This window comes from Lissotriton vulgaris, unplaced genomic scaffold, assembly GCF_964263255.1.
Source record: "Lissotriton vulgaris unplaced genomic scaffold, aLisVul1.2 SCAFFOLD_1460, whole genome shotgun sequence".
Classification (NCBI taxonomy): Eukaryota; Metazoa; Chordata; class Amphibia; order Caudata; family Salamandridae; genus Lissotriton; species Lissotriton vulgaris.
The window spans coordinates 381,980-395,827 of NW_028250103.1; positions in this window are offsets into that span (position 1 = coordinate 381,980).

A 13,848-nucleotide genomic window follows, 5' to 3' on the forward strand; every position below is an offset into this window, starting at 1 on the left:
GTGTTATGTCCCTGTAGTCCCGGGACCGGGACACCTAAGATGGCCACCACCGAGCGTCAGAAGGGCGAGTTAGTTACCATGTCAGCAATGCAAAATGCTGATCACATGAGCGCTGTTGCACCAAAAGCCGAGAGAACGTGGAACGCCGAGTGAGACGCCTTGGCAAAGGGAGAGGTGCTGCTGGAGAGAGATGTGCTGATGAAAGAGACAGGAACACCAGGAGAGGAGCCCAGGAGAGTGGAGCCCAGGAGATTCGAGCCCAGGAGAGTGGAGCCAAGGAGAGAGGAGACCAGGAGAGAGAAGCCCATGAGTGTGGAGGCAGGAGCTGACTGCGGGAGTCAGTCCAGTGGCAACGCTTATCAGTCTAACCGTCCAGAGGGAGAGGAGGAAGTCTGGACCCCTTCTGTCACGACCCGGGAGGGCCGTGGCCAGAGGTAAGTACCACCCTTTCGTTATTTCATGATTGGGAAGTGGTGGGACCTGTAAAGCACTGCCAGAACATTGCATGCCATGAAGCACCTTTAGAACACACAATCACGTGGGTATAGGTGGAGGTCCATATTGGAATCCCTTAGCCCCTTAGCCCCTCTCCTAATACTATTTATGTTTTTGGGCTGTCATTGAGAAAGACCCCAAGCATACCATCAAGCCCCAGCAAAAGCCCACTAAGAGGCGGGGAGAAGGAGCCTAGCTGATTGTGCCCAAAGAAAGAAGTATCCTGAAGAAGCCTACTTCCCTTATTTGTGGACTGTTCTGTGAACCTTTTAATTTCCTTTGTTTCACTTCATTCATAAAATTAAACTCCCTAATAAAGAAAGCATAAAATTGGACAGAGGCCTCCTTGTTCCTCATTACTATACCTTTGCATAACCACTGTTTACAGTGGTGTCAGAAGTGGGATATTTGGTTATTGCTTCATCATGACCAAACCCGTCACCATGGAAGCCATCATTACTCAGGTGGCTGAGGGTCAACGACATCTCCAATTAGTAATGGAACAGCAGAATCAAACAGCTCAAAAGGAAAGGGAGGCTTTAAAAACAGCCCTGAGAGAACACGTTGCACTAATGGCCTCTGCCCAACAAATGCAGGATTCTGCTATACTACATCTAACAGATGCTATCTCACCGCCAGAGTACACCCGAAACGTCCCTAGTTCGGACTTTCAGAAATTTCAAGAGGGAGATGAACCAGACTATTTTCTTTTTTAATTTTGAAAGGGTGGCAATGACGGCCGCGTGGCCCCAGGAGAGGTGGGGCAAGTATGTAGCGCCTCTATTATCTGGAGAATTATAGGCGGCCTATCAAGCCGCCAACCCCGGTGGTACTTCCCCCTAACCGGACATTAAAAAAGCAATTCTTAAGAGACTTGGCCACGACCAGGAATATTACCAGACCAGGCTCCGATGGGTAGCAGGGAATAATCCCAGAGCTCTCTACTATAGGATCAGGGACCTTGGGAACAGGTGGTTGCAGCCCGACAACGCAACAATAGGGGAGGTCACAGAGAAAATTGATCTTAAACAATATCTAGACGATTTTCCACCAAATACAAGGACATGGGTAAAACAACACCCCCATTTGTCAGTACAAACTGCTGTGGAGCTGGCATGCGCCTATCACAGGTCCCCGGAATTTAAGCCCAGCCGACCAAAATCCCTTTTCCTCCCCAAAAGTCTGCTATGAGAATAGGAGGGGATAGCAAGACATCCGGAGTATCAAAACCCATAAACATGGCCCCGGCACCAACTCCACCTTCACAGGCGGGACCCCAGTGTTTTCGCTGCGCGGAATGGGGCCACATTGCCCGAAACTGCCCCTAAAAACAGAAAGAGTAGAACCTATGGACATAGGGGTGTCACAAAGCCGGGTATTAACCACGGATGAGGCTCAAGGGTGATATAAAATGACCATATGTCTAAATGCAAAACCAGTAGAGGCCCTGTTGGATACGGGGTGTCATTACAGTATCGTCTGTAGAGAGTTGATCCCCCTTAGACAGATATCAGGTGATGAAGAGATACAGGTCTCATGTATTCATGGGGACGTATGTTCATATCCCTTAGCAGAGGTCATCATAGAAATCAACGGAGAACCACAAGTCCAGAAAGTAGGAGTGGTACCGGTATTGGGGAGAAGGTCCTTCTAGGTACCGATCTCCCAAACTTTGATGAATACATGGCTAAGTTAGCAAAGGGAGCTTCGGGCCAAGACTGGCTAAGAGAAGCCCCTTTCTCTGTAGTAGATATACAAAGCACCCCAACAAAAGTTAACAAAGCCAACGCTGAAAAACGGCGAGAAAGGGAACAGTACCAACAGAATACTGAATCGCCTGTCACACGTTTTCTTTCCTCCCCAGAGGGTGAATACATGGCAACCCAGAGTTTCAGGGCAGACCAGAGAGAAGACAGCACTTTAGTGTATGTCTGGAAACAAGCAGAAGAACCAGAAGACGACAAAAAGGTAGGTCCTTGTTTTCGTATCAAAAATGGTCTTCTCTATAGAATTTGTGGGTCTCCTACCAAACACGTAGACCAATTGGTTGTCCCCATGGCTTTCAAGGAACAAGTCATGCATCTCGCTTATAATCAGGCTGGGTGTGGAAACTATGGGCAGGAACATACCCTCAAATACTTGTTAGAGAGGTTCTACTGGCCAGGGGTTTACAGGGAGATGTCGAAATTCTGTGCCTCCTGTCCCAGATGTCAATTGATTAATCCCTCAACCGAAAGGAAAGCCTCTCTCTACCCACTATCTATTTCTGACATACCCTTTAAGAGGGTCGGTATGGCTATGGTAGGCCCCCTCCCTCTGCAATAGGCCATCAGTATACCCTAGTCCTGGTGGATTATGCTACCAGATATCCCGAGTCCACTCCCCTCACCAGTACTAACACCCTCTCAGTAGCCGAAGCCATGGTTTCCTTTTTCTCTTATGTGGGATTTCCTTGTGAGTTTCTGACCGATCAAGGAACACCATTCATGTCGCGTCTCTTAAAGGAAAAATGCAAACTGCTTGGCCTCCGCCATATCAGAACAGCTGTCTATCATCTACAAACAGATGGTTTGGGTGAACAATATTACAGAACCATAAAGACCATTCTTAAAAAAAGCATCAGTGAGGGTGGAAGGGACTGGGACCGGAAACTCCCCCTTGTTCTCTTCGCTATTAGAACCGATGAACAAGCATCAACTGGGTTTAGCCCTTTCGAACTCCTCTTTGGCCGAAACCCCAGCACGCTTCTTGAGATGGCCGCTGAACAGTGGACCAAAGAGGATGAGGAGAGTAAGCCTCTTCTTGAATACACAGCATCCCTGAAAGACACCCTGTCCACTTTATGGGAACAGGTACATAGTAACCTGGAACAGGCACAGCTAAAGCAAAATACATATTATGATAAAATGGCCAAGACTAGACACCTAAACGTATGAGACAAGGTATTAATCCTCCTACTGACATGTGAAAAAAAATTGTTGGTGACCTGGCAAGGGCCCTAAACAGTAGAGGAAAAAGTGCCCCCTGTCACCTATGGAGTAGCCATTCCCCATGAATGAAAGGAAGACCTAATTAGAAACAATGGGAAGATCCTGCTTCCCCGACTGGGGTTGCGATCAAACATGTTACCCTCACAAAACCTCTAGAAATCACTTTCCCAACTATATCGGAGACTACACCAGTGAGATCCAACTTTGGGGATAACCTAACGCCTCAAGAACAGCATCAGCTGTACGACCTCTTAGACCACTATCCAGTGCTGTGTTCTTTTATGCCTGGTCGTACCTCCCTAGTACAACACAATATCAAAACAGAAAGTGGGAAAGTAATAAAACTTAAACCATATAGAATTCCTACAGCTCGGTGATCGGCTGTACAGCAGACGGTAAAAACCATGTTGCAAACAGGTATTATTGAGCCCTTTCAAAGTGAATAGTGCTCCCCGGTTGTCCTTGAACCCAAACCCGACAGTAGCCTTCTCTTTTGCGTGGACTTTTGTCAACTAATTGCTCACTCCAAGTTCGACAGCTATCCCATGTCCCGTGTAGATGAGCTGGTAGAACGCCTGGGGGGGCCAATGGTGATGTCCACTATCGACTTAACCAAAAGCTACTGGCAGATACCTCTCAGCCCGATGCCAAAGAAAAAAACTTTTCAACACCTTCCGGGTTGTATCATTTTAATGTAATGCCCTTTGGTCTCCTTGGTGCCCCCGCCACCTTTCAAAGGTTAATGGACCTCCTTTTAAAAAACCACCAACCATATGCTGTGGCGTATCTAGATGACATAGTCATCCACAGCCCAGACAGGAACACCCATTTGTTGCACTTAAACCAGGTTTTCTCCGCCTTATACCAGGCAGGCCTTACACTCAATCCCAAGAAAACCATGTTGGCAACCAACCAAATAGAGTATCTGGGTTATACTATCCGAGCCGGCACGATCCGTCCGCAACATAACCAGTTAGAAGCGGTACAAAACATAGCACGCCCTAGCACTAAGAAGGAAATCAGAGCATTCCTTGGGTTGGTGGGATATTACCGATGATTTATCCCAGGTTTGCCAACATAGCCAGTCCTCTTACCAACTTGTTGGCCCAATGACACCCTCACAAAAAGTTAGAGTGGACAGAAGCACAAGAAAACAGCATCCATACTCTGAAATCCCTTCTGTGTACCGCACCGGTTTTAATGTGCCCAGCCTTTCGCCTTGCAGACTGATGCATCAAACAGGGGGATAGGGGCAGTATTATCCCAGCCAGATATCCAAGGGCATCTCAAACCTGCGTTATACCTTAGTAGAAAACTGTTTCCCAGGGAGAGACATTATGCCACTGTGGAAAAAGAATGACTAGCTATCGAGTGGGCCATGGAGGCACTCCAATATTACTTGTTGGGTCGCACATTCTTTTTGGTGACAGATCATGCCCCCTTAACCTGGCTGGCCTCTAATAAAGACACCAATCCCAAAAATTCTTCGATGGTTTTTGCCCCTTCAACCTTTTTCCTTTCAGACCCTGCATCTACCTGGCAAGCAACAAAAGAACGTGGATTTCCTATCCCGGTGTCCAGTCACGGTATGGCCCGAACATCCATACTCAATGGAGGGGCAATGTAGTCCCGCGACCGGGACACCCAAGATGGCGGTCACCGAGCGCCAGAAGGGCGAGCTAGTTACTGTGTCAGCAGCACGAAATGCTGATCACATGAGCACTGCTTCACCAAAAGCTGGAAGAACATGGAACGCCGAGGGAGACGCGCTGGCAAAAGGAGAGGTGCTGCTGGAGGGAGACGTGCTGACGACGGAGACAGGAACACCAAGATAGAGGAGCCCAGGATAGAGGAGCCCAGGAGCGTGGAGCCCAGGAGAGAGGAGCCCAGGAGGGAGGAGTCCAGGAGTGTGGAGGCAGGGGCTGACTGCAGGAGTCAGTCCAGTGGCAACGCTTATCAGTCCAACCGTCCAGAGGGAGAGGAGGACATCTGGACCCCTACTGCCACGACCCAGGAGGGCCGCGGCCAGAGGCAAATACCACCCTTTCATTATTTTGCAATTGGGAAGTGGTGGGAACTGTAAAGCACTGCCAGAGCACTGCATGCCATGAAGCACCTTTAGAACACACAATCATGTAAGTATAGGTGGAGGTCCATACTGGAATCCCTTAGCCCCTCTCCTAATACTATTTTTATTTTTTTTGTCTGTCATTTAGAAAGAACCCAAGCATACCGCCAAGCCCCTGCAACAGCCCACTAAGAGGAGGGGAGAAGGAGCCTAGCCTGATTGTGCCCAAAGAAAGAAGTATCCAGAAGAAGACTTCTTCCCTTATTTGTGGACTGCTCTGCAAACGTTTTATTTTCCTTTGTTTCCCTTCAATCATATACTTAAACTCCCTAACAAAGAAAGCACAAAAAGAGTCCTTCTTTTTTCTCATTACTACACCTATGCATAACCACTGAGTGTTTACAGTCCCCCTCCTCAGGGAGCTGGCTCTCCCGCAACTCTCACCCACGGGCGTGACGGAGCTAGATGCTAAAATTATTGTCAACAAAATCCAGGAGGCGCTACGGGCCATGCCGGGAACCAAAGACCGGTGGCCTTTTTACAAGTGTATTCAAGCTAGCTGGCACAGCCTTTACTACAGGGGTATGAGAAGGCCTTTGCGATGGGGCTGCTGCCCCCAACTATGCGTGAAGGGGAGATAGTCATGCTGCTCAAACCTGGGGAGAACTACTAAGATCCTGCAGCGTACTGACCCCTCACCATGATAAACTCAGACATCAAATTATTGGGCAAGGTTCTGGCAGACATACTGGCCCCGTAAATGGTACACCTAGTTCATGAGTACCAGTGCGTGTTCATACCAACTCGCAACACAGGTATGAATTTTAGATGATTGAAGCACCTCCTTCATTAAGTGCAACAGAGTGACGAGGAGCTAGCTTTGGTGTCCATAGATTTAGAGAAGGCATTCGATTTGGTGGGCTGTGGGTACCTTTTGGAGGTGCTAAGAGTTGCTGGCTTAGGCCCTCGGTTCCATCGATGGGTGAAGATAATATACACAGCTCCCAGTGCTGGAGTTCGGGTGGCACATAGCAGGTCGGGCGAGTGGCGGTTGGGAAGAGGGACACATCAGGGGTGTCCACTTTCATCGCTATTGTTTGCCCTGACAATAGAGTTGCTGGTGGTCCAGGCGTGCAGGGAACTAGGGGGCTGGGGCATTAGCATGAGTGGAACTTCGCACATCATATCCCTATATGCAGATTATGCTTTATTTTACATGTACATTTCTTCACCCCAGGCGGCAGTTCAGAAGCTCCTTCAGGTATTTATGAAGTTTGGCGGGTGCTCAGGATTGGGGTTAAACAAGCACAAATCTTTGATCTTCCCCCTGGCTCAGCTGTCGGGCTTTTCCTGGGACGTTCTCCAATAACTGGGCCTGCGATGGGAGACGGATCATTTTCGGTACTTGGATATTCAGGTGGCAATAGAGGATGCAGAGATACTGCAGCTCAGCATCTACAAGACAATGGATGCCTTGAAGCTCTCGGTGAGATTTTGGAACACCCTTTCCTTAATAGGCAGGCTGGCTGCCAATATCCAAAGTGGTGGTGCTGCCCCGCGGCTAGCATGCTGGTGGACCTGGTTCTGGGCAAGAGCTTTATCACTTTTAAACAGGTGTGTGAGGATTTTGGACTTGGATAGGGACAATAATTGCAATACACCAGACTGTCCAACCTACTCAAAGAGATATGGCCCAGACACACTTCGATCCCACAACATACTCAGACCTTAGATATAATGCTCAAATGTGAAGCTGGTAGGCGCCTCATATCTCTGTTGTATAAGGCAATGAGGGCATATGCGAATGACCATCCCCAAGGGCGTTCGCTGCATGGAACGCAGACTTGGAGGTGCCCCTGGGAGACAGGGACTGGAGGACGGGGGGCGCATTCACACGCACGATCTTGTGCAATGCCTGCTTCAAGTTTGTCCGCTATAATTATGCACATCATATATACATGACTCTGGAGAGACTGCATCGCATGGATCCAGATAGACCCAACTCCTGCCCCAGGTTCCACAAGGAAGAGGTTGACTTCCTGCATCTGGCCTGGGAGTGTCCCGAGGTGTGACTCTTCTGGATGGAGGTGGTAGAGAAGATGCATTATCTGTCATGTACAATTGGCACTAACCCACTGTCTGCTGGGGTTAATACACAAACCCAAAAAACAAAGCAAGACAGCGTATAAGCTCCTGCAACTACTATTAGTGCTAGTACGTCGTAGAATTGTAATTGTCTAGATGGGGTGCGGGCACCCGAGGTCACAGCATAGCTTAGAGAAGTGCATGAGTGGACACTAGCTGAGAAGGTACACATGAAAGGGTGTCGTAGAGATGAGAAACTAGAGGAGGATTTAAGGGCATGGAGGGAACTCTGCCACGACCTACTGGTTTAGGATCCTCGGGTGAGCCCACAAAGCACATCTGGGTGGCGACAATACGAGCTCTGAAGGGGAAAGGGATTAGATGGTTGGTACAAATGGGGGGACTCCCACTGAATTGTTTACGCAATGTCTAATGGCCTGGGATTGTAACCAACGTGTTTATGCATATGCTATCCATAACGAATAAAAAAAGTTCATAACATGTGTTTTTTTAAAGTGGCGGGTAGCATTTGAGGGAATAGGGAAATAGCACTCTGGGTAAAATATGTGCTGGATTTGGTACTTACAGAGGAGCAGCATATCAAGCTGTCTCTGTTTAATGAGAAAGCCCCTTAGAGTGTGGAGACATGGGGGTTATTATTGGACCAATTTAATGAGTATGGCGAACATGATACAGACTCGGACAACTGAAGTCCTTATAGCAGTATGTGTACAACTGCGATATGGGTGCCAGGAGTAGGTAAAATATGCATATACTTAGTGTGATTTGTAGTGATCACTCTGGATGTTGCACTGTGGAGAGGCATGAAGGACATATAAATGACAACTTGCATTGTTTCATATGTTTATGAAGGTGTAAAACTGTAAAAAATAAGGTTTAAAAAAACAAATGATTATACATGCAAAACAAATGATATTCTTGACAACAATATTTAGTGAAATAATATTTCTTGATTAGCAATATTTTTGATGCAATCTCTGTGTATCACGATTTTAAAACTTAATATTTTGTCTAAACACCACCATAGATGTGCCGCCAGTTGCTTTCTCTTGGAGACTCCCTTTCTATAGGCAATCAAGAATGAAACTTAGGAGACCTTTGCAGTAAGCAGTTCTCAACAGATTGGTTCGCCAACTACTCCGTAGATCTATTTGTGTCACGGATCCCAGTCTACACCTGGCGGAAGAGTTACAATAACTTTACATTGACAATACGAATTTAATACAGATTTTAATATTAAGGCCTACTGATATCCCAGTAATGCCTTTAGGTGTTCCATATTTTCTGAGTACCCATTAAAATGGCATATTATTCTTTACAACCTGACCAAAGGTATTCTACCTTTCTTCTTTCTTTAAAGAGGATATTTGATCAATCTGATTTGGATCATTCAACTGAGGACCCATTATGTGATATCCAGCAAGGTGTTATGGATATATAACTTATGTATATTGGTTTCTTCAATTGGCAGCAGATTCTGCTTAGGGTGAAAGAACACAGGTGATGCTGGTTTGTTGTGGACTGAAAGAAGAGCATAAGACTAGCTTAGTTTGGTCTTATAATCCTAATTTATTTTCTGAACGGATTGATTCACCCCTGTTAATTGAGTCTAGGCTTCAGAAAAGAAGCATGAACAATAAGTGGAAAAGCCTAGTTTTTCTAGAATTCCCTCTTTTTGTCCACCAGACATTTCTGTGGCTCCATTGTCTCAAGAGGAGCCCAAGCAGATTGGTCTGTCATGGGCCCCTCGACATGGGACGAACGTGAATGCCGACGAATGCTGGATCGATTCCCTACATTGGAGATTCTGGCCATATGATCCATGCCTGCTCTATATCTACCCAAAAGGATTTGACTTCCTTAATTGTGGGGTTTGTTAAGTCTCCCCGCTGGGCTTGGAGATATTCTCCCTACCTATGTGGGAGCTATGCCAGAGGGGAGTGTCGGAAAAGATCCCCAGGCACTTTTGGATTGTTATATGGAATGAAGCTTTCAACAAATAGAACCATTCGTAAAGATTGATTAGATCTTGTCAACATGAGTGTTACTCATTCAAAGTAATAGTGCTAGTATTTGGTTCAGTGATCCTAAAATACATTCTTACCAGGGCTCAGACTGTTGTATTGCTGTGCAGTTGGAAATCAGATATGCACTTTGTTGATGCGCCCCTTTTCAGCGTATGCAGGTGTGGTGTAGGCGCGCTTTGTTAATTTGGTACTGGGGGCACGCATCTGATTACTGCGTATTCAGAAGTTAGATGTACACGGCTATGTTGCGCAGGGAGCAAAATACAGACGCTGGTCCATTGTGGATGCGCATTACCCATTCATTTTTTGGAGGGTCAGACCGCTAATGTTTGGGACTCGTTGACTAGTACTCATACATGCGCATTTCAGTACCTCGTCAGAAGTCCCTATTTAGTTTGAACGAATTCAAGAGGTGCGTTCACCAAATCACTGGAGTTGTTTTGTGATTCTTGCTTTGTTTGTGTTTCATGATGAGAACATGTTAACTAAAGAGGAGGCACTTGTCTCCTTCTCATCCAAGATCATCCCCTAGTGAGGCCTCTTCTGCTTCTCCACCAAAGAAAAATCTTAATGCCTTGCCAGATGAAGCCCTGATTAGAGGGCTGGTGGTGGAGACCTATCCCGCACCTGAACACAAAGGAAAATATATTTCTAGAGACATGCTGCCTGCCAGACTTGATTTCTCATATTAAGGACAACATGGGTTTTCCTAATAAAGAGACAGCTGAGTCTTCTATGGATGCGGTCCTGCAACAATTCATAAAGTCTATTAATACGGTCTGCCTATCCATTAACATGTTCTTGGTCTTAAATGAGTGGAGAGACCCTGACAAGATTAATGTTCCACATTTTATGTCCATGTTGTATCCTTTAGAATGTATGGAAAAGAAACTGCCAGATTTAGTACATGTGGGCTCTGTTGTGGCTAGTCTTGTTGGTTGTTCCCCTATGGTGGAGGGCAGCATTTTAAAGGATCAAGCAGACAGGAAAGTTGAGAGAGCTCTTGAAATGGTTTATGCTGGCTCCCATTTGGGCCTTCGTAGTGGAATATATGGGACTTATACTGCTCAGTCTTAGGTATCTGATTTTAAGGAACTGTTTAAATCTATGTAAAAGGGTACACAGCACCCAGAATTGCTGGAAAATATGGAAAAGCAAGTTGAACTGCTGTCAGATATTTCCTTTGATGCTGTAAGGTCAGCTGCTTTTCCATATGGGGAGGCCGTAGCCGGGAGGCAGAATCTTTTGAAAGACCGAAATTCAGACTCTATTCAGAAGACTGTTGCTTTCAGAATTTCATTCAAAGGTGAGAGACGATTTGGTGCACAACTTTAGGAGAAACTGCACAAAATATTTAAATAGCAAAACATTCCTTTTCCTTTTGCAAACAGAGCCTACCTAAAAATTATGCCAATATAAATCAAAGTCCGTGTTGGGATCACACAGGAAACAAAGTAGTATAAGTTGTAGTTTAATGTTCAGTACAGCACTTACAGCTTCTCTGCTTCAGGTCCAGATACAACTGCCCTTACAGCCTGAAGTACCTTCTAGAATCCAGAATCACATTGGAATATCAACATGGTGTGCAGGCAGGCATCTCAAGAATCCTATGATGTCATGTGAGCAGATATAAATAAATATATGGAAAACAAGATACAGAATGTAACAGTCCATCAGACTGATGTCTAGAAGACAGCAGAACATGGAACAGGGAGGAAGATCCTCTGTCAGGAAATTCCAGAGGAAAAGCAAACAGGATCCACAGAACTTTAATCAGACCTCCAGACTATATCAGAATAGTTGAAGCAGATGGTGTCAAGTACAAGGTTTGTGGGAGTGTTTGTTACTTTCAAAAGGAATGGCAGTCAACAAAGTCAAACAGATGGGTTCTAAAGATTATCCGGAGAGGTTACAAGATCGAATTTTCCCCTCCACCAGTGCTTTCATAAACAGTCATCACTCCATTACACAGATCTCACGAAAAGCAGATTTCATTAAAGGAAAGCATTCTTTCATTGATTCAAAAGAGGGCCATTGTACCTGTCCCAAAGGGAGAGGAGGGAAAAGGGACATATTCAATTGTGTTTCCGGTTCCCAAAGTTCAAGGGGGTTTTTGGATTGTCATAGATCTGACATCCCTGAACAAGTTTGCGGAACAGATACCATTCTAGATGGAGACACTGCAGATGATCATTTCCCTGATAGAGCCGAATAACTGTCTGGCCTCTCTAGACTAAATGGACTCATAGCTAAATGTTCCAATGTGCAAGTCATCTCAGAAGTTCCTACCGTTTTGTGTTTGGGGCAAACATTGGCAATAAAGAGTTCTCCCTTTTGGGCTCTGGTCTTCTCTGAGAGTCTTCACAAAGATGGTGGCTCCGCAGGTAGCCCACCTTCATCTCAGAGTTGTGTCGATATTCCCTTAACTTGACTACTAGCTGGTTCAAGCCCCATCAAGCTAATTTCTAAAGCAACATATCTCCCTGTCAATTTCTATTCTAAACCTTTATTGGTTCCTGTTGAGTCAGCCAAAGTGCCATCTTCTTACTTCCAGGAATCTTCAGTTCATTGGAGCACGATTCAAAACTCAGTTGGGCAAATTGTTTCTCTCCATGGCTATGATTGTCCATTTCCAGAGTCTGCTTAAGTATTTTCTTATGAGCAAAGAAGCCTTCTTGTTCAAATGGATGGAGGAGCAGGGCCAAATGGCAGCAACAGTTTTCACAGTTCCATGGGTGAGATTACATATGCGACCACTGCTGTATCATTTGCAATACCATGGTGCCCTATCAGTCAGGAACATGAACTATGTGGACCTTGTCTCCCTAGACATCAAGCGCTCCCTGCAGTGGTGGATCAACATGGACAACCTCTGAAAGGGAGTAGTGATGCACCTACACCCTCCGATAACATTGACAACAGATACAAGTGCAATGGGCTTGGGAGTTCATGAGGGACCTCGACAGCCAAAACAAATGTGGTCTGGAACAGATGGATGGAGGTCAACGAATTGGAGAGACTAGATGGCAGCCTTCCGTGCCCAACCATGATGTGTTGATAAGGTCAGACACACAATGACAGGAGCATACAAAAATCATCAGGGAATTATCTGGTGCCAAACCTTGAACGAGTTGGCTTGCAGTATGGGTCTGAGGGCAAAAAAATATGTCCTATATGTGTCAGCAGTGCACATCAAGGGTCTATGCAATGTGGTAGCAGACAGCTTGAGTTGGATATTTCCCACATCTGACGACTTGAGAATCAAAAAGTCCATATTCAAGACCATTTGCAGGAGGTTTGGCTTCCCCTTTCTGGACCTCCCCATATTTCTGGTGAAGTATAAAAATCTAGGAGAACGTCTACTCTTGCTGCCTATTCCAAGCACTGGAAAGTCTTTGATTCTTAGTGTTCTGAACACAGATTTTCTTCAGTTGAATGTTCTGTGTCTTCTATTCTGTAATTTCTCTTAAATGGTTTTCACAAAACTCTTTCTCTTTCTACTTCGAGATCATAATGGTATGCAATTCCGTGTGAAAGATTGCATAGTCAATGATGAGATTTCCTTGATGTCTACATTGCTTAAAAGCTTTGTTGTTGCCAAACCTTTGGTTAAGTCTACGCTCCCCTCTTGGGATATTCCCTTGGTATTAAAGCTATCGCACATTGCCCCCTTTGAGCCTTCGACCACGGTGGATCTCAAATTTCTTTCCTTTAAGGTCTTTTTCTTCGTTGCACCACTTCTGCACATGGTTGGGGGAAGGTTATGCTCTCCTGTGTCATTCTCCTTTTAACACTTTTCTGGATGACACATCAGTACTTCCACCAGACCCTTCTTTTCTTCCTAAAGATTCAATGGCTTCAATAATATCTTCATCAATCAATTTGGTTATTTTAGATTTGGCACCATCCCTCACAGCCAATCGTAAACTACGTGCCTTATGAACCTTAGGTAAGCCAACCTCAACGTAGTTCAATTTGATCCTTAAAACCTTTTAACTTCCCTAATACCTCAGAAAATACCACTAGAAACATTTGTACTATGCTTTCTCCTTGTGTAGTGCCCCCCACTACAACTACATGTACCTTGGCACCTGGATGTAATTACATTACCATAGCAATTTGGTGAATCAGACCAGATAAGGGTGCCTGTTTCTTTGCAACA